The following is a 20,932-nucleotide window of genomic DNA, read 5'->3' on the forward strand; positions in this document are numbered from 1 at the left end:
AAAATTAAAAGAGAAGGCACCCCCAGCCAAGCAGGCCAAAACAGTGAAAACCGTTTCTACAGGAAGCCAGAAAATCGTTTCTACAGGAAGACGGAAAACAGTCAGCACAGGACTTTCTACAGGAAGTCTAAAAAAAGGGCAACAATAGGAAAAATCGCTGGAGATTTTAGCCAGGGAGGCAGCAGCTGTGCTGGCCACCCTAAGCACATCCCCAAAGCAGAGGGGGAAGCGAAAGAGGGAGCCTTCCATGTATTTTAAGGCAAGAAGGAGCGTGAGGATTAAGACTGGCAGACCCCAGCCACCGTAAAAAGAACCAATCACAATTGTAGACACCCCTGCCACACAAAAGGAGAGGTCTCCCTCCAAGGCATCCATCAATTATGAACGGGGAAGCCCAAAGACATCCACCTGGAAAGAAAGAATGAAAATGTTGGACACAAAGGCCTCTCTATAGGATGCTGAGACTATTCTATAGGAAACATTGGCTAGGCTGAAGGAGACCGAAGAAATGAACCTTTTTAAGAAAAAAGGAAACCTCATTATCATTGTCTGATCCGTAATGAACATTATACGAATACTTCGCCCAACAATAACGGATCATCCAAATTCAACTTCTACAAGATCGCTGATGTGTAATTGGTTTTGTTAGCCAACAGTCAAAGGGTAAATCATCTAAGAAAAATTATAAAAATCCTTAGACCTTGGCTATTGATGAGCCCCGAATTGGGTAACTTACTGGGCTCATTTTGCCTAATTGTCCTTGTTCAATCCTCCATTTTTCATAGATTATGCATATTGTTTTAGTATGTTTATGTTATTTGAACGAATAAGGGTGGTCACTCTACCAAGGAGGCTAATACGTGGTTATTTCAGGTTTTTTGGACAAATTTTGGAGCAAAACCAAGCAATTATGGGACAGGTGACAGCCAGGCTTGAGGTGAGGATTTGTAGGGGGGTTGTCTCTTTCATTTAATGACCCTTCCTCTAAATCTCCACCCTCAACTCCGAGCTCAATAGGCCACCAAAATGAATTCTAAAGGCAGTCGAGCAACTTTGGGAAGAGTGACTGTTTACTAGCAGTTGGAACAACCGAGTCCCTTGAATTTAGGAGGGCTGCTAGGCCCCTCGTAGTGTACAAATAGGAAGGCCTCAGCCTTCGTAGTTTACTTTTGGAACTGTTGGTATTTGCACTATAGTGCTGTCCTTTTCTCAGCTTGTTTTCTTGTAGCTACTGCTGTATAACTTTCTTGTGATGATTATTTTTGAGTAATGAGAAGCAGCTTTACTTGGCATCAGATTTGAGTCCTTTATAGGAGCCTGCAGCTCTTGGGGTTGGGCCCAACCTGAGTGCTAAGGCCTCCTTTATGTATTGTTATTCGTTCTTTATGTATTTGCAAAAACATTTCTGTTAAGTAGATTAAATCTTGCTGATTAACTAGGTCACTGTTGATGATTAGAAAGACTCTTGATGTTCAGATTGAGTTGATAGGTTGTTAACAGGGAAAAGCTTCAGAAAAGGGCCATCAAACACCTCTAATTTCACCTCTCCCTTAGAGGGATCAGGAGCTAGGATCAAGGTGACCTTGCTGCCCACAAAACCACTGACTTTGCTTTGCCATGCAATCACTAGTGTTTGATTTTCATTTTCAGAAGTTGGTTACATGTTCAGATTCTTGATTGCTTAGTTTCATAGTTAGTATACATGGTTTCATTGCATTTAAAACTTCTGTTCATTCTCTTCATCTGTCAGCTAGATCCGATTAGGTCAACGTAACTAGGTCTCTGATTTTACAAGTCTTCGTTGGTTCAGTTGGAAAAACAACTTGCAGAGCACCTGTACCACTTCTCTATCTGTCCATACTCCATCCAACCCATCTGCTCCATCCCTCAACTGAGATTCTTGCCTCACGTTTGCCATTTGCTCACATAACCCTAATTTTTGTGCAACATTGCTTTAGTCCTCCTTGAACAAATCCAGCCATCTACATCTTTCCTCAACTCCATCCACCAAGTCCTAGACCACCTCCAACCCTTATCCTACCTCCATACTCACTCCTTCACCTTTATCTCTCCATCCATCATCCAAAATCTCATTTCTGAACATCCTGTAGAAAATTACAGAGATCTTGTAGAAAATCACAGACATCCTGTAGAACCCCTACAGACTTCCTGTAGAGGCTCACGATTGAGGTTTCTTGATAGAAAAACTCTGTGAGACTCTCTGGAAGGGTGTTAGGCACCCCTCAGGTCCTCTCTGAACCTTCCCGACCTCCTCCAAGCATTTCCTCTCGCCAATCCACCTCTGCACAGTAAAAAATAGTCAAATCGCATGCATGATAACTCTGGCAACTTATTCAAAAATACAAAAAGATGTTTTTTTCCAGATGTTACTGTAGAAGTAGCTTAGATGCATATATTTACCTTCCTAGAAGTCACTGGCATCTCTCTCAGTAGCTTGCATCCTCTTTCTTGCATCAGTAGGGATAGCTGGTAAAATTAGGGTTTGCTAGGGTTTGCATTTCCTTTCAGCTTTCCAGTTTCTTTCTGCAAGTAGATAAGCCTTATTTGAGTTAGCTTTCATCCATCAGTTAAAAAGATTCTTCTTAGAGCTCATAGAAGTTGGCTTAAGCTCCTAACGGACTTGTGCCAGCTTACCAAGTGACAATTGCGGCAAGAGCTAGTACTTGTGCATACAACACTGTCGCTTCCAAGTTTGTTACGAACTGTTGAGTTGATAAAAGTAAAGAAGGGAGTCCGAGGAGTTGCAGCATTATTGTTGCAATATTGGTGCTCACCAGCTATAAAAGATTCATCCACTGAAAAAATTTCTCCAAAAATTATTTCCAAAATTAATACATTAGAATCATCTACTAGAAAAGCTCAACAAACGAGAGGTACGAAAAAGGGGAAAGTTAAAGTAAAAAAATTATTCTCAGAAAGAGAAGCCAACGAAAAATTAACCTGTTGAAGAAGCAAGGAAACCTTGTTATCCTTGTATGATATGTAATGATCATTATATGAATGAATGCCCACATCGAGCAGAGGTTTGTAAATTCATAAAAGGTTCTCCTAAACCTTCTATTTTAAAGGGTGCTCTCCCTTCTCAAGACACTAAAATGGTTTCACATAATCCATCCTCTTCATCCACATTATTAGATATCATGATGATGTATTCACAATTTTCAGAATCCACAAGATATAAATATTATGGAACTAAAATTCCTATAGCAAATAGAAATGATGCTAGTTAATCTAATCAACCTTCCATATTTGTTCCATCTCCTTCTAAAACTTTATAGATTGAGAAACTAGACCCTAACATGGTAATTCGCTCTCCTCCCAAATGTTTTATTCGAAATCCATATTTTAATCCACATGCTAGAGTTTCTCAAAATTACAATATTGTTGAAGATCTAGCTCAGTCTCCTTCAGAAATGTCAGCCCTTAAAGTGATGCAAACATGCCCAGCACAAAGGAAATTACTATTGTCAACTATTGGAGAAATTGATCCTCAGGACTCTAACCTCATAGTCTTCGATCATGAAAGTCATATACCTAGACTCCCACATCAACTAGCTTTTCAAATACCATTTTTTGTCAAAACCAAATGAGTTTTTCGTACAGTAGTTGAAGAAGGAGCTTCTACGTGTATTATGTCTATTGCTTGTTGGAAAGATTTAGGTTCTCCAACTATCAATCAATCACTACCACCCTAAAATCCTTTAATGGAAGAGGTTTTTAGCCTTACGATATTTTGAATGATCTACCAATAGAATTAGAGGGTAAAATGGTTGCAATCAAGGTAGAATTTGTTGACAGCCAACTCAATTACAATCTTTTACTAGGTTGAAGTTGGACCTATGCAATGTATGCAGTGGTATCAAAACTCTTCTAGATGATATTGTTTCCTCATCAAGGAAGGATAGTGTAAGTAGACCAGTTATCGTATTATACGTTTGACCCTAGCTCTATTGGTAGTATACCTTTTGTGGGCAATACGACTATTCCTTATGAAGATATTGGTGTTTGTCTACTTAAGGATTCATCATTGATGCGAAATTTTGCGCTCCCTCCACCTAAATTTTCTTCCAGTGTTGCACAGGCCAATATGATATCATCAAGCACTCTTGAATCAAATGATCCTTGGATTGTGCCTTCAGAATCTGAATTAACTGCATATGTTGACCAAATTCCTCTAAGCCCATTTGAATTAGCTTATCAGGCAGTTCAATTGTTTTCGAAGCCACCACCCATTGAAAATGATCGAGTAAATGCAATCATGGATGAGTATTGTCAATCATCTTGGTTGGAACTAATATAATTTCCTAACCCTTTCAACAATATGTTTCTAATAAATGAGAGTATCATTGAAATTATGAATTTGGGTGAAATTCCTTGGGACAATTATCATCATCGCTTATCTTTTCTCCTCAATTTTTAAAACATTGGGAATAGCTTCTCCATAATTTTTTCACTTGAGATTGTAGATAATCCTGAATTCCCTATATTGATTCTTGAATCTAAATTTATAAAGAATTGAGGAAATATATTTACGACCATTGTGATTAATATGTCAATGAAACCTACCAGACATTTGCAGAAACAGCCCTCATCTGCAGATTTAATGGCCTATGGCCCCGCACGGCTGATCTATACCAGTGGATCCATTCCAATTGGACCAACAATTGCAAAGTCTTCCTCTGCTCGAAAGGCTTCTTTATTGTAGCCTTAGCCTTCAACGAAGATTACCAGAAAGCCTTAACGGGAGGCCCCTGGTTCTGGGGATCAGCCGGACTCTTCCTCTCCCCCTGGTTCCCAGACTTTGACCCCTCCACTGCGATCATCACCAAACTTCCTATCTGGGTCAGGCTTCCAAATCTCCCTGCGCATCTATGGCATTTTGCTGTCTTTCAAGGAATCGGGGACACTCTAGGCCGCTTCCTGGCTACAGATACCTCAAGAGCGGAGAAAGGATTATACACCTTTGGCAGAATTTGTGCAGAAATAGACATTAGTAAAGGGTTGCCAGATCAGATCATCCTCAAAGTCGGGGACTTCCATTGGACGCAAACTTTGGACTATGAGAACACAGCCTTCAGGTGTCGCCATTGCCATCAGACGGGGCATCTCCAGAACTCATGTGCATCGTTCTTGGACAAAAAGAAGAATATCAATCGCAAATCCAAATCCAAGAGTTGGAAACCTTGTGATATACCCCCTATGGATGACATCGAGTCCTCTAGCTCTGATGAGGAGGACATTGAAGTGGAAGAGGAGAACTTGGAGATACCGAAGGATGCGCCCTCAGCCTGCGCCGAGGTTCATTCTGCGCCTCTGTTCTCGCAGAAACGTTCACATGCGTCTTCGCCATCTGATTCAGACAAGGAGTCTCCTCCTTTAGCACAGAACAATATGCAAGTAGTTTCGGTCCAGCCAGATCAAAATGGTTGGGTCAAAGTCAGCAAAAAGAAAGGTAAAAAATGTAGATTGGAAGATTCTGCCCATGCTGGGTAGACTCCCTAGACCAGCTCGTTCCTTTTGTTTATGCCGTGGTTGCTCTTTGGGACCGAGGTTGATATCATATCATTTCCGGCTCCCTTGCTCTTTAGCTTCGTTTCTCTAGAAGCTCTGATTGTACCATATTTCTTTTATTAATAGAATTAGTCTTTATCGAGAAAAAAAAAAATATGTCAATGAAACCTAAAAATACAGAGAACATTCACATAGATGGTTCATGTTCACTTGAAGAAATTCAGACTTACAAAGCCCTATTCCAAGAATTTCACGATATGCTTTCCTAGTCTTATGATGAAATGTCAAGGATTGATCCAAGTATTGTTGTTCACGAAATTAAGACCTACCTGGATGCTAGGCCTATCAGACAAATATTACATCCATTGCATCCTTGAAAGGTTTCCACAATCAAAGGTGAAGTTCAAAAAACTTCTTAAAGTTGGTGTTATCTATCATATTCCCTTGACTGATTGGGTATCCAACATTATTCTTGTTAATAAGAAGCAACGAAAAATTAGAGTATGCTTCGATTATAGGGATATTAATAAGGCTTATCCAAAAGACAACTATCCTACTCCCTACATTGATCAAAATATTTATGATTGTGCTGGTAATGAAATTTTCTCTTTCATGGATGGATTTTCTGGGTACAATAAAATCAACATACTCCCCTTGGATTAGCAAAAAATTGCATTCATTTTTCCATGGGAAACTTTTGATTATCATAAATTGCCATTTGGGCTGAAGAGTGTTGACACCACCTTTCAACAGGTTGTGTCTTACGCTTTTCACGATATTAAGCATATTGTACAACCCTATTTAGATGATCCACCAACTCATTCAATGAAATTGGAGGATCCTCCAATACATTTAAAATCAATATTTAACAGATGAAGACATTACAATATACGCTTAAGTCCTCACAAATGTATTTTTTGTATACAATCTAGCCGATTATTGGGATTTCTCGTGTCAAAAGAAGCCATTCGTGTTGACCCACTTAAGGTAGATGCTATTATGAATTTTCCTCCTTCTAATTTCCATCAAATCCATAGTTTGCAAGGGAGAGAAAACTTTTTACATCGATTCATTCTGAATTATGCATAGCTAACTAAAGGTTTTACTTATATTTTGAAAAAGGGAAACTCTATTGTATGGGATGAAACTGCTTAAAAATATTTTGATGCATTCGCTCGATTATCATCAAGATTAATTTTTGTATTTAGCTGCATCTGATGTCACCATTAGCATGGTGTTAGTTGAATAATATGACTTTAATGATGAACGTGTGATTTATTATCTAAGCAGGAACCTTACCAAAATTGAAATCAAATATGCACATGTGGAGAAATTGGCCTTGGAAGTCGTGCAAGTTGTCCAAATATATTGTCACTATATGCTTTTGCGTAAAACAAAAATGATTTCATATTTCAACCCTATGGTTTACATTCTTATGATACAATTTCTAGCGGGCAAGTATTCCAAATGGATAGTTATCCTGCAAGAATTTGATTTAAAATTTATGAAACCTAAGTCGAAGAAATCATTGGTGTTTGTTGAATTGATATGTGAATTTGCATATGCTGAAACAGAAACTGTGATAGAGGATTCTCTTCAGGATGAATCATTTTTTCTTATAAAAATTAGACCCTTGGTATGGAGATATCATCATCTATCTTCAAACTCAAACCTTTCAGCTTGAATTATCTTGAACTGATCGTCATCGTATTCTGTACCAATCTCAACAATGTACTATTATTGGCAATACACTTTATCGACGTGGTGCCGAACCTACTTTTAGACGGTGTTTGTCACATGATGAAACTGAAATATCATTAAATCACTGTCATTTTGGAGTATGTGGTGTTCATATGTCAGGGTTTGCCACTGCCTAAAAAATCTTGCGCACTGGATATTTATGGCTTTTCATGTTCAAAGATTGTATAACTACAATCTAGAAATATCATAATTATCAAATATATCATTGCAAAATGCATGCACCCCATGCTCCTCTTCACCTAATCATCATTGCCAGTCCTTTTGCAAAATGGGTCATCATGTAGTGAGTATGAGCGGTCTGGAGTATGAGCAAAATGAGTCTGAGTATGATGGCTGGGGATAGAGTAGATCTACGGTGGTAATCAAAAACTAGATGGGCAGCAAGAGAGGTTGAGTGAAGCAGGAAGGTCGATGGAAGGCTTAGTTCGACCAATGATTCCAGCGATTCCAGTCATGTGCATGAATGGGCCAATCAAGAAAGAAAGAAATGACATATAACAGACCTGCCATCACACTTGCTTTATATGTATGGAGGATGGATGCTGGGTACCACACCCTTTGACCAAGAAGGACATATCTGTATCAGTAGGCGACAGTATCACAGAATCAGCGGAAGAGAGGATGATAAGCGATTACATGTAACCCTCACTTGGCCAAGGGGCATGGATATATTATCCTAGTAGTGGATTATTTTATAAAATCGCCTAAGGCGATGCCTACATATAAGGATGATTGTGAATCTACTACTCTTTTCATATTCAATCATGTGATTTCTAGGTTTGGTGTTCCACAAGCCATCGTCACGTACCATGGTATCCATTTTCAAAACTTTATGATGACTAAACTCACTACAAAGCTAGGCTTATGTCATGATAGTTCAACTCCATATTACCCTCAAGAAAATGGCCAAGTAGAATTTGTGAACAAAGTTTTAACTACTATGCTTCGACGTATTGTAGGAAATAATAGATTTGAGGCTTCTACGATCTGCATTTTGTGTGGTGATGTCTTCCTGAGTCATCGCATTCATTATTTTATGTATCAACATTTCGAACCAACCTCTGTGGTTCATCATCAGGATTAGATATGTGAAAAAGTAAGAGGTTTATGGGTAATAAATAGAGGATAGGGTAGGGATGGTAATGTAAGGAGCTGATAGGTTTGATAATGCTATAAAATAGATTTAGTTTAATTAATTAATTCTATTATTAAGTTTTTTTTATTATTAAAATTTTTAATTTTATATTTATTTTTATTAAAAAAAATTATTATTATTAATGATTATTAGCTTATTTAATAGTTGTATGTTGAGATTTTTAATACTTAATTATCTTGTAATGATACTAATGTTCTAAATGTTTTTTAATAATGAAACTAACTTGGTCTTATTTATATTACTAATTGAATATTAATTATATTTTTCAAACTTTGATTTAATAATTGTTAGAACTTTAATGTTCTAATGTTAAGAGTAATATTATATCTATATTAATTAATAATTATTAAGGTATTTTGTTAATGAAGTTTCTCAGTTTAGATGCAAGATTAATATTATGTATTGATGTATAAAGTTTTCTGGTATTTAATTAATCCTAGATTGGGTTAACTAAGGTTTTAAATAAAATTAAATGAGTTTAATCTTAATAAAGTATTTAAGGATTGAAAGAGAAAGGAAGGGTTCTTGATTATTTTTATTTATATTTATTCAGAAATTATTTTAAAGATTTTAGGGATTGGTGGACCATAAGGAGCATCTAGGAGATGGTAGAATCCCCTGTTAGCATTGGGATCAAATTATCACTAATTTTCCAACCATCATCGCGATTTAGGTTATTGGGGTGTTTTCCTATTTCGATAGCTTCTATAAATTTTCTATGGTGTTAATGATCAATTTTGGTCACAACACAAGAGTTCTCTATACAAATGTGATGATTGGTCTTACTAGAGTGCGCTGCCAAAGCTGAGATTTTGGAGCGGTTATGTTTATTGTCAGCGGCATGTTCTTGAATCCTAGTTAATATGGAATGACCGATCTCACCAATGTAGGTCTTGCCACATGAAAAAGGAACCAAATAAACCCCTTTGTGGTGTTTAGGATCAATAGGATCTTTTACCAAATTCAGACATCCACTAATTGTATTCATGGGTTTGAAAGTGGTTTTTATATTATTCTTTTTTAAAATGTTTGAAATCTTGTCTGTTATGCTCTTAACCTACAATACGATACCAGAATACATAATATGTGAAGAAATATACCCAGAACATAGAATAGTGAGAAACAACAACAAGTATTTTATTATTCAGAAAGCAATGTTCACTTGCCTCTTCGAGGGGGAAACCTCCAATAGAGCAGAGCTTGATTACAAAATAAGACACGAAGCTCCTCACAGGGAGTCTCTATCCTTTATATATGACTCATACATGCAATACCATGGATCAATACCATGGTTCTTATTAATACCATTTATCTAATACAATGGCCCATTTGCAACTAACTATGGTACCGTCATTAATTGCGGGTTAACCACTTACAATTATTAATATGGGCTTTATTGACTCCTTACTTAACTATAACTATGACTCGATCCTACTACATAAATAAGGGGGTTAGGGTGGTACCCTAACATGCCCTCCCCCTTAAGAATAGCCTTGTCCTCAAGGCTGAAGCTGCGGAAACTGCTGAAGAATAGTGGTTGGTTCCCAGGTTGCATCTTTAGGAGAAGTGTCTTTCCACTTGACGAGGACTTCCCTGATCATGCGGCCACGCAGGTGTCATTCTCGTGTGTCTAGGACTTGTTCAGGTTGGAGCCGGATTGACCCTTCTTCATCTAATTCAGGTAGGCTGGTTTGAATTCTGCAATTGTTCCCAATCACTTTCGTGAGGCATGAGACATGGAAAACTGGATGAATTTTTGCAGTGGGTGGCAAAGCTAGCTTGTAAGCCACTTCTCCAATGCGTTGAAGTACTTGATATGGTCCGTATAATTTTGGAGATAATTTATGACAACCCTTGCCTTTGAGTGAAGTTTGCTTATATGGTTTCAGCCTCAAAAATACCTGATCCCCTTCTTGAAATTGGCGCTCTGAGCGATGCTGATCTACCTATTGCTTCATGTGGTTTTGAGCTTGATGAAGATTCTCTCTAAGATGGGCAAGCATGGTTGTGCGGTTTTGTAGGAGTTGATCCACTGCTTGTACCTTGGAGCACCCCTTGATATAAGAAGTAGGGGAAGGAGGGAGTTGACCATAAATTGCTTCATAGGGAGTAACTTTGGTGGTGGCATGATAGTTGGTGTTATACCACCATTTAGCTAGAGGCAACCACTGTACCCATAGATGTTGCTTTTCTGAAGTGAAACACCTAAGGTAGTTTTCCAAACATTTGTTGACAACTTTAGTTTGATCATCCGTTTGTGAATGATAGGAAGTACTGAGTTTTAGTTGGGTGCCTTGTAGCCTGAAGAGTTCCTACCAAAAATTACTGGTGAAGATTGGGTCACAATTAGACACAATAGAAGTGGGCATGCCATGTAATTTGAAGATCTGATCCATGAAAGATTGAGCGACCAAAGTCGGTGTAAATGGGTGGGGTAGGGCATAGAAATGAGCATACTTAGAAAGTCGGTCTACAACCACCATGATGATTGACTTGTTTCTTGACTTTGGAAGACCTATAATGAAATCCATAGAAACCTCCATCCATATAGATGTCGGGATGGGAAACAGTTGTAGTGTGCCTGGCGCTTTGATTGTCTCCCCTTTGTGGCATTGACAGACATCGCATTCCGCTACAAAAGTAAGGATGTCCTTTTTCATGCCTCTCCAAAATAATTATCTTCTAATGTGAGCATATGTCTTCTGAAAGCCTGAATGTCTTGCAATGGGGGATGAGTGCAATTCTACCAAAATGCGGCTTTTGAGGGTGGATGTTGGTGATATTATGACTTTGTCCTTGTAGCGAAGAATCTCATCCCGCCACGAGTAGCCCTTGGTGGAATTTGGATCCGCCTGCAATTTTGTAATGATTTGGGAGAGCCAGGGATGTGAAAACCATTCCCTGCAAGCCTCTTCAATCCATTCTAGAATGGGAAGGGAAATTGCGAGCAGCGTACTTTCCTCCTCAAATTGGCGAGATAATGCATCTGCTACACTATTTTTGTGCCCTTTCTTGTAAATGATCTCATAATCATATCCCAGCATTTTGGCGAGCCATTTATTTTGTTGTGGGGAGGATAGGCATTTCTCCAAAAAATATTTAAGACTGTGATGGTCTGTGCAGATTTGGAAACGTCGCCCCAGTAAGTAAGGTCCCCAGGTATCTACTGCATGTAAGATGGCCATCATTTCCTTCTCATAGGTAGATTATCCCAGATTCCTCCCACTTAGTTGTTGGCTTGTGAAGGCCAAGGGTTGACCTTCTTGCATTAAGACCGCCCCAATATGCGTACCCGAAGCATCACATTTAATGACAAAAGATTTGGTGAAATTAGGTAGTGCTAAGACTGGAGTGGAACACATGGCATTTTTGATAGCTATAAATGCCTATTTTTCATCATCATTCCAGAAGAATGAATTTTCCTTGAGGAGTTGAGTGAGGGGCTTCGCAATGCAACCATCATTGTGGACAAATTTGCGATAATAGCCTATGAGACCCAAAATTCCTCTCAGGCTCTTCAAGGTCTTAGGTTGAGGCCAATCCTGCATTGCCTAGATCTTTTTGGGGTCCACCTTGACACCTTCATGCCCCACAATGTGACCCAAATACTCAACTTCTTCCATGCCAAAAGAACATTTGGACATCTAAATAAATAATTTATGCTTGCGGAGCAGTTGCAAGAGCAGATCTACATGCTGAAGATGTGTGGCCCAAGTGCAACTATAGATGAGGATGTCATCGAAGAAGACAAGGACAAATTTCCTGAGATATGGTTTGAGAAGGTGGTTCATAAGGCTCTGAAAAGTAGATGGGGCATTACAAAGACCGAATGGCATGACCAGGAACTCATAATGGCCTTCATAAGTTCTGAAAGCATTCTTTGGAATGTCATCTTCCTTCATGCGAATTTGGTGGTAGCCTGAGCGAAGATCCAACTTAGTGAAGAATTGAGCCCCATTGACTTCATCTAGTAAATCATCAAACCGGGATGGGAAATTTATCTTTGACTGTCAACTTTTTGAGGGCCCTGAAGTCTGGACACATCCGCCATTCCCCATCTTTCTTGAGCACCATGACCACCGGTTATGAATAAGGACTAATGTTGGGACAAATGACACCTGCCTCCAAAAGTTCCTTGATTATTTTTTCTATTTCATTCTTTTGGGTGAATGGATATCTATATGGGCACACATTTGGTGGTTAGGCCCCTAGAACCAAGGTGATGCTACGATCACGTTCCCCTCGCGAGGGTGGAAGCTCATGAGGCTTGTCAAAGACTGGAAGATGGTTATTTAAAATCTGTTGCATCTCAGGATGAATCGGCAGAGAATTGGGTTCGACGGCCTGGATGGCATTAAATTGAGCTATAACTCCATGATGTCCCTTTTTTAGCAATTTTTCCATCCTATGTGAGTTGATTATAGAGGGAGCTCCCGCCTGGAGTCCACGAAGGGTATGTGTGGAGTTGTTCTGCTTAAAGCTCATATATAACTTCTGGAAATCCATTGTGATTGGCCCAAGAGTGCGAAGCCATTCAGCACCGAGGACAATGTCACACCGTCCCATGTGTATGGAAAGCATGTGGGTCTTCAACTAATAATCCCCCATTTTAAGTTTGACATTTTCACAGCGGCGTTCACATTTCATTGTTCCCCCATCCGCAATTTGGACTTGGAAGTTAGAAACTGCTCGTACAAAACAATGCACTGCTTCCGCGACTTTTTGATGGATGAAATTATGTGTACTTCCACTATCAATCAAGACTACTATTGGGCGATGTTTAATAAAACCTCTAATTTTGAGAGTTTGAGGTGAAGAAATCCCTACCAAAGCATGCAGCGAAATAACTGGTTCGTCAGGGACATTGTCCTTCTGGTTGTCCTCTTCTACCTCCTCTAGTTCCTCAAGTGGTGGGGCTTCCTCCGATGAGCTGTAATCAGTGGCATCAATTTGAAAAAATTTAGGCTCCTTGCATTTATGACCTGGGGAGTATTTTTCATCACAGTAGTAACATAATCCCTGTTTTCTTCTTTCGGCCATTTCTGCAGGTGACACCTTTTGAACCTTAAGTGTTTGAGTCGTGCTGTGAGCCTGTGGGGGGCGACCCTTGGCGGTGAAATTTGGGTGAATGGACTGGGCTGCTAATGCACGTTCCACGTTATGAGCTACCTTGCAAGCCTCTGACCATGTGGGAGGGTGGTGTAGTCGGACGTGGGCTTGTATGGCCTCTTTAAGACCGCTGATAAAACATTCCGTGTAGAACACATCTGAGAGATCCCTAGTGCAGAAAGCTAAGGCTTCAAAGGCTGTAACATACTCATCCACTGTGCCAGTGTGTCGGAGCTTAGTGAGACGACCCAAAAAAGAAAATTCCTGGTCAAAGCGCTCTATAAGAGCTTTTTTGAAGGTGGCCCAAGTCATAAAACTTCCATTGCAACGTTGATGCCATTCCCACCATTGCCATCTTTCATTGTCCAAGTACATGCTCCCCACTATAAGTTGAGTCTCATTATCTAATATGTTATTCAGATTGAAATACGGCTCCATTTGGGCTATCCATGCGGCCGGGTGAGAACCATCAAATTTATGCATATCCAGCTTGGGAGGTCGCAGACGGGATTGTTGGTGGGTGCCCCAGAGATGAAGAGAGCAGCTAGACTCACCCTCACTGTGTCCATTGCCAATATATGCCTCCTCGCGAGCTTCCTCCTTGCCCTCAGAGAGTGTGTCAGTTAGTCTGTCAAGCTGAGCTTGGATGGCTTGCAAGGATTGTTCAAGTTTGTCGATCTTCTCATTGGCCATAGCTTGAGCTCTAGTTTCTACCATGCACCGATTCGATGTACTTGAAATTTGGGACTGTCCAAATTTTTTTTCCCTAACAATTGAATGGTACCACCTTTCTTAGCTCGTTGTCCTGATTCTTATGGGCTAGATCACCAATAAGCGCCCCGGGGGATCTCAGACTATTTTTTTTTCTTTTCTTTTTTTTTCTAAAAACTCCTAACGGAGTCTTACTCCTTTCTTAGGAATACTGTAGTAGTCGAATCCCCAAAATGTCAATGCTGCCAAAAGTCCTGTGAAAATCACGCCTCGGTATAGGAACCCCACACAACTACTCAGATCTAGCAGATCTGAGGGATCTGAATGGCTGATCGGATAGCTCTGAGCGGCGGCACCGATTGCTGCTGTGGATCTGATGGATCGGAAAGGCTGGTCTACTAACTCAGAACTACGGGACTGATGTCTGCTGCTGCTGCAACCCTACTTGCGAGATCTGATCTGGCAGAGATTATGCATGATCCCGAGATAGAAAAGGGAACTATGGTCTCAAGGAGTTTCAAGTGCTACAGATCGCAATATACATAAGGGTCTGACAGTAGTACTCAGCCCAATGTTTCAGGGCTCTAACTAAGGAGGATCAACCGTACCCTTAGTCGTACAACCCGACTACCCTATCGTATGGGCGAGTAATCTCTTTGAGTACTGTTCTCGGTGTACTGTAGTAGCAAGACGACCGACGGTTTAACTATGGCAAGGTTTCAAAGGAGCTAGGGGGCTTCCACTATACCCAGAGCGTACTTGGAAGACAGTCTGTGTGCGGTTCTGTCTAATGTGCTACTACTCGAAGGGGTACCCACAGGGGTTAGAAGGGAGTCCAACAAGCGTGACCACCTCTTGTATTTCCTGCATGCATGCCTCCCCAAATCCGCAGGTTTATGCGCTCAACGACAGATCCTGTGGTTTAAAGACGTCGGGACACAGCTCTAGCCAAAAAAAAAATTGCTAGGAAATGGAGATGCCACTGACCCTGGAAAGAGATCTGATACCACTTGTTATGCTCTTAACCTGCAAGACGATACTAGAATACAGAATATGTGAAGAAATATACCTAGAACATAGAATAGTGAGAAACAACAGCAAGTATTTTATTATTCAGAAAACAATGTTCACTTGCCTCTTCGAGGGGGTAACCTCCAATAGAGCAGAGCTTGATTACAAAATAAGACATGATACTCCTCGCAGGGAGTCTCTATCCTTTATATATGACTCATACATGCAATACCATGGATCAATACCATGGTTCTTATTAATACCATCTATCCAATACCGTGGCCCATTTGCAACTAACTGTGGTCCCATCATTAATTGCGGGTTAACCACTTACAATTATTAATATGGGCTTTATTGACTCCTTACTTAACTATAACTATGACTCGATCCTACTACATAAATAAGGGGGTTAGGGTGGGACCCTAACATTGTCAGTGGTGCCGAGAGTGTAGGTATTGTAGGAATTCAAAAACGAAATTGACATTTGATGTTTTTTCAGCCTTATGGGCTTATTGCACCTCAATAAAAACTAAAACCATATTTAATCCCTTTCAATTGGTTTATGGTTTGGAAATAGTCTTACCCATTGAATGTGAAATCCCATCTTTGAAACTAGCCATCAAATTGTTACCTTCTACTTCTGTAGAGGAATAATGTTTGTTATATTTAGCACCTTTAGATGAGACTCATAAAAAATGAGTTAAAGCACATTTTAATCGAAATTTGAATCCTCTCTCATAATTACAAGGAGACTTTGTCTTGGTTTACAATCAAGATCATGATAATTTGGGTGCCAGTAAGTTCTAATGTATGTGGAATGGTCCCTATATCATAAAGCATGCATTAGAAAATGGGGCCTATGAGCTATTTGACTATGATGGTATTCCTTCAGGAAATTCCATAAATAAACTTTACTTGAAGAAATGTTATGTTTTTTTTCACAACATGAATTTTTTGTACATTGTTGTATCATATTTTTGTGTGGAAATTCCTTTTACGATCTTCTTCTACTTCTCCTACTTATCTTGTGTTACACTTGATTTGTAGATGTCAATGCTCCCTCAAACTTGCATTGATTATGTTGTCAACGCTAGTCGCAGTAATCAAAATTTGTCTTCCACAACCTAGGCTATTTACTCACCCACTGATGACTTAGTAAGTCTCCATAGAATATGCCTTGGTCGAACAATGAATAATATTGCAGAATATAGTGCAGTTACTGAGCTATTATTCGATGCCATTTCATTCAATATTTGTCGTTTAATCATTAGGTTGCATTCTCAAATCATATTATTACATTAAAATTGTGTTTATTCAAAAAGAATCTCTACAATGTTTATTCGGTAAGAAGAGGATTCATTTCTTGGAGAGATAATTTCATTACATTGAATACTAGCACATTCCAAGACATTTAAACACATTAACTGATGAATTGACTAATTGTGTGTTAAACCAGGATTGCAATATTTGTAAAAGAAGAAACAATAGTCATTCACACATTGTACAAAATAATATGAGAAAATAGAAGTGGTCTCCATTAATCATCATGTTTCTAAAAAGTTTAGGTTTACAAAATATGTCATCCAAGACATATGAGGCCCTGTGGCCTTTATTATTTGAACATGTCAATCAATCAAAAAAAAAAAAATCTAGTCCTATGAATAGCAGCTAAGAATTATGATCATGATAGAAAACTATAACACGAGCCACTCGTTATAACATATGACTAATCGACCCTAGTACTCCCAGTGTATGCCTCTGGTAGCAAAGAGGAAAATCATCAATCCTGACATCTGGGATATCCAAAGTCAACTTCTCTAGGTTGTGTTCAAGCTCTATCGAATCCTCTGTTTCCTCAGGGTTTTATGCTACAAGAGTTGTTGGTTTCTCATCATGTCTATCAAAGCATCGCATAACTACTGGTCTAAATGGGCACACATCTGCATGATTATTTCATATGATTAGTCTTGGATAATTAAAATCAAAAATAAATTTTGAAAAAACATAAAACAAAAAAAGTGAGATTATTTTCGTAGATCACCTCATTACATTCCTGCAAGGAGTGGGATATGTGGATCTTCGGTGTAGTCCATACCCAAATATGGGTAATCCTCAATCATAATAATATGCAAATCCAACCATTTTAAGAAAACAATAGTATATCTGACAATCAGGCCATCACCATCTTTGTGGTGAGTCATCAATGAAACCCATTGTAGCATGTGAATATCTTGAGGTCCTCTCATCTCCATAGATACATGTGGAAGAAGAAGAGGAATCCTCTCCAAAGCAAAGGAAATGACTATAGCACCATAACAAAAATTATTTGTTTTACCAGTATTTTCTCTAGTGAGTTTCCCTTTGATGTTGGTAGCAACTCCTTTGCACCAGTTAAAAATAATAGGTTGTAAACACTCTAGAGAGATCTACATTTGGGCTTTGGTAACAAAGTGGAGTGCAACACTTCCACATAGCTGATCAATAGTAAATGTAATGGTGCTCAATGGAAGGCTTTGTATGGTTTTAATATCAATCCTTCCATTACTAAGTTTGGATATTGGGGCACAATGTCGGGCTAGATAAGCTTATGTTGGTTCACGACCTAATCTGCCTCCAAATAATGAAATATCGGTCCTGCGACGTGGAAGCCCAGTCAAGAAATAAATATCATTGGAATCTATGGTAAGCCTTTGATCCTGAATCTGAAAAAAATATGCTTGGACATTCCAAGACATCACCAAACATGTCTATAAATCCACTTGAGCTTTCATTCCTGGAATCATAAAATATTTTAGCAAGCCGCAATTGTTTAAATCCAATAATGTGTTGGGTATATGACCAAAGTCCCACATTGATTAGAAGTGGGGAGGATCATGGGTATATAAGGATGGACAAATATCTCCATTGGTATGAGGCCTTTTGGGGTAAAGCCCAAAAACAAATCCATGAGGGCTTAGGCCCAAAGTGGACAATATCATACCATTGTAGAGATATGTGGTGTCCAAAGTCCTAACAGTGGTATCAGAGCCATGCCCCGAAGTTAGCCAAGTGGATGAATCCTCGGAATGTCGAACGAAGGTGGTGGGCCCCGGTAATATCACGATGGGATCCGTGGATGAGCTCGGTTAGACAGGCGGTGTGCTCTGGATTCTTCATGGACGTGTCCTGGTCCCAACACGGTGAAGAGGAGTTGACCTGGGATAGAGAAAGCTCTCGAGGCAGGTGGTGCTTCCATGTAAGGCGTGTGCTTCCAACGCATTGGAGCGGAGAATCCTGGTTGGTAGAGAGTGGACGGATGGATAATCGTTTGAGGGGAGGCTCGATGGTCCTTTGTTCGAGGGGAGGATTGTTGGGTATACGACCAAAGTCCCACATTGATTAGAAGTGGGGAGGATCATGGGTATATAAGGATGGACAAATATCTCCATTGGTATGAGGCCTTTTGGGGTAAAGCCCAAAAACAAATCCATGAGGGCTTAGGCCCAAAGTGGACAATATCATACCATTGTGGAGATATGTGGTGTCCAAAGTCCTAACATAATGCAGCTAGATAATTCAAGGCCTCAACATCTTGAACCTCATGTTCTCTCTCTCTCACTATTCCATTTTTTCAATTACCTAAAATAAATAATGGAAATCAGATAGAAATGAATATTGAATCTTTTTGCAAAAAAATGGGTGTTTTTCATTATTTCTAGTGACCCTCAGCGCCTTGCGTAGTCACTTTTTAGGGTGAACTGGGCAAATGGTGTTTTTCTTATTATAAGAAAACTCATGTATGTTCAGTCCCGATGAATAGGAACTGGCCAAGCCCGAGGGTGCATTTTAAGCTAATAAAAACTCTAAAACAAATCAAGTCGGTGGTGAAATGAAAATTAAAACTACTAAAATTAAGAGGAAGGAAATATCTTCTACCTGGAAAATACATATTGTGAAATGGTCCACCGGTTTGATCACAATTCGTTGATGAAATTTTGGGTGAAAATGCACTGTCAAAGAGCTCCCAGTGGTAAAAACACAAATGGTAAATAAATTTTTACTTTTTTCAGTTTTTATAAGGAAAAAAGGTCTATTAAAATAATATTTTTTGCCTTTAGCTTCTTAAAATTCAAATTTTTAATGGTTTTACTATTTTTTGAGTAGTTATGATAATCTTTGAGTTTGAATGTGCAATTTACAGGTTTAATTATGAAAATAGATCATTTTGGTGATGAGTAAACTTTTATCACATTTTCGGGCTCTTAAAAATTACGAAAAAATGAAACACTAGAGCTATCTTTAAGCTCTTTTATGACTCTGGAAATTTGAAAATATTGTCGAATATGCTTGTTTGTTTCAAACCCATTAAAGAAAACCAAAAACGTCAACTTGATATAAGATTACCCCTTTTACAGATCATTTGGACTATTTACGAAAAAGGTATACTTTGACTAATCATGGTCGAAAGAGTTCTCTCCTACATTTTCTTACCCTTTTCTAGGCTTGAAAGACTAAATTTACAAAAAATGACATTTCAAAGTTTACTTATGTTTTTCTTCTGACTCCCTAAAAATGAAAAACATCGAGCTTTAATTTCTCCAGGCTCATTAAAATTTTACGTTGAAAGAACTAAATGTGTTTTCTTTTTGTGTCTTTTCAAACTCTTTGGGTATGAAAACAACATCAAGTTACCCTTCCATTAGACTCATAAAAAGTAAATAGTGTAGGACTCATCAACCATGATCAGACCAATCCACTCCTTCCTAGGGTTTGTTAAAAAATACTCCAAAGGACTCATCTAAACGATGAAATTACACGACAAGAACATGTTATCCTCCTCAAGCTTGCATAAAAAAATAAAGAGGTACTTTCTAGTAATGGTTGGGGAAAATTGGAAAGAAAATTTTGTTTTTTTATTGTAAGAAGGTAGTATGTCTCTCTTGAACATGCCACTGTGTCACCTTTATGTTTGGGTTGGGAAATCCGTTTGTCTCTCAGTTGATCATACCTCATTGAAAGTCTTCAGTCTAGTTTTGGGTCTCATTTTTTAGTAAAATTCTTCCAAGTCGAAATATCATGTTGTTGATAGGTTCAAGAGAAGTCCAACCTCAGTGAAAGTTACCTTGCAATTCATAGCCCTCAATCATGTCAGACATCCCTGAATCAGTCCTGAATCACTCCAAATTTGTTCTTCAAAACTTGACATGAGTTTCATGTCTTAGGTCCTCCTATGACGGATTGCTTCCTATCAACTTCAGCTCATTATCTAGAAAGATAATCTAGAAACATCCTTTAGTACCTTGGAGCTTACATGCCTTAATGGTAGGTTTCTTGATTTCAATGACAAGTTCTCATCATTGAACTTCAATCGAATGACTCTATGATTTTTCGACTTCAAGACATTTAATGGCACTTCCTATATTGTATTGGAGTACCTTGAGAACCATTTTCATTATTGATGGTTTCCCTCACACCTGTTAATAGTTCACATCATTGACTGGTAATCAGGTGGTTTTTATCATGTTCAACTTCGATACATTCATTCACATGGTTAGATTTGTACTATGGACTGATAGAGATGAAGATCAAGACCTTGGATCTAGGTTTTATCCATCCAGGTTGTGTGAAGTTTTTAAATATTCATGATTATAAAGATGGATCCATATTTGATGG

Source organism: Pinus tabuliformis, chromosome 3_1, assembly GCF_031772625.1.
Source record: "Pinus tabuliformis cultivar Carrire ecotype Pingquan chromosome 3_1, CPIR1, whole genome shotgun sequence".
Taxonomy (NCBI): Eukaryota; Viridiplantae; Streptophyta; class Pinopsida; order Pinales; family Pinaceae; genus Pinus; species Pinus tabuliformis.